Below are 1,215 nucleotides of genomic sequence, written 5' to 3'. Positions count from 1 at the left end.
TGGTGCATCTGATATAGTCATGGAGTGCGGTAGTGCCTCTTCTTCAGGAACTCTCCCTGGTGTTTTTTTTTTCCGGAGCTGGGGACCGAACCCAGGGCCTTGTGCTTCCTAGGCAAGCGCTCTACCACTCAGCTAAATCCCCAACCCCTTCTCCCTGGTATTTTAGAGGAAACCTATCTTCTAGATAGGGGTTGTCCCTGCATCCTTACTTTCTCCTCTGATTAAAGAGGTTTGGATTTCTGCCTCGAACCTCCTTAAAGTGAGCTGGGTGCTAGAATTTTAGCTTTTCCCACCTAGTTCCCTCGTCCAGGATCTTTCCAGTCATTGTGTCTGAGTTGAATCTCACTCCTCTCAATCCACATCCAGCAGGCCTAACCACTGGGAAGTCAGAAAGTGATTGTATTTGGAGATAAGGTTTTAATGCAGGTAAGAGAGTTCAAATGACACAAACCCAAAGCCAGGGTACTCAGTCTGTGTGTCACCACCCTTTTGTGAGTGGAAGCACCCTTTCACAGGATCACATATCAGATATCCTACATATCAGATATTACAATTCATAACAGTAACAAAATTTATAGTTATGACGTAGCAGTTAAAATAATTTTATGAGGCACGCTGAATACTGTGTTCTTCAGTCAGTAATTTACAGCCAGACACCATGCAAAAGTAAAGTCTTCCTTTAAGATGGTTGATATGCTGTAGTTTATGGTATATCACCATTAAAAGTGAGTACAAGTAAAAAAAGAAAAAAATATTTTATGACTAGGGGTCACCAAAACATGAGAAACCGTATTAAAGGGTCGAAGCATTAGGAAGGCTAAGGCCAATTAGTGTCCTTATAAGAGTCTACACCTGGATGATGACTCAGTTGATAAAGTGTTGTATAAGTATGATGACCCAAGTTTGATCCCCTAGAACCAGTGTGAAAAACAAAACAAAACAATAATGTGGTGTTGTGGTACTTGCCTATAATACCAATGCTTTGGGGAAATAGATGTCCAGGATTCACCAGCTAGCCATTGTAGCTGGATCTGTGAGTTCCAGGTTCAGTGAGAGACCCTGTCTCAAAAAGTTAGATGGAAAGTGATTGAGAAATACCTGATATCAACCTCGTATGATATATGTGCGTGTGTATCCTTATACACACACACACACACACACACACACACACACACACACACACCCCACTACCACACTTGCACAGGGACAAATTAA

General features: G+C 41.9%; 1 non-coding gene across 1 annotated transcript; it reads left to right on the top strand.

Annotated features, from left to right (window-relative positions):
• The first annotated feature begins 610 nt into the window (after positions 1 to 610).
• Positions 611 to 737, top strand: LOC120093419 (small nucleolar RNA SNORA15). The gene has a single exon (XR_005486480.1). It is a non-coding gene; the product is annotated as a small nucleolar RNA SNORA15 (small nucleolar RNA).
• Positions 738 to 1,215: the final 478 nt, after the last annotated feature.

Source organism: Rattus norvegicus, chromosome 6 (assembly GCF_036323735.1).
Source record: "Rattus norvegicus strain BN/NHsdMcwi chromosome 6, GRCr8, whole genome shotgun sequence".
NCBI lineage: Eukaryota > Metazoa > Chordata > Mammalia > Rodentia > Muridae > Rattus > Rattus norvegicus.
This window is presented reverse-complemented; position numbering and strand designations above follow the sequence as displayed.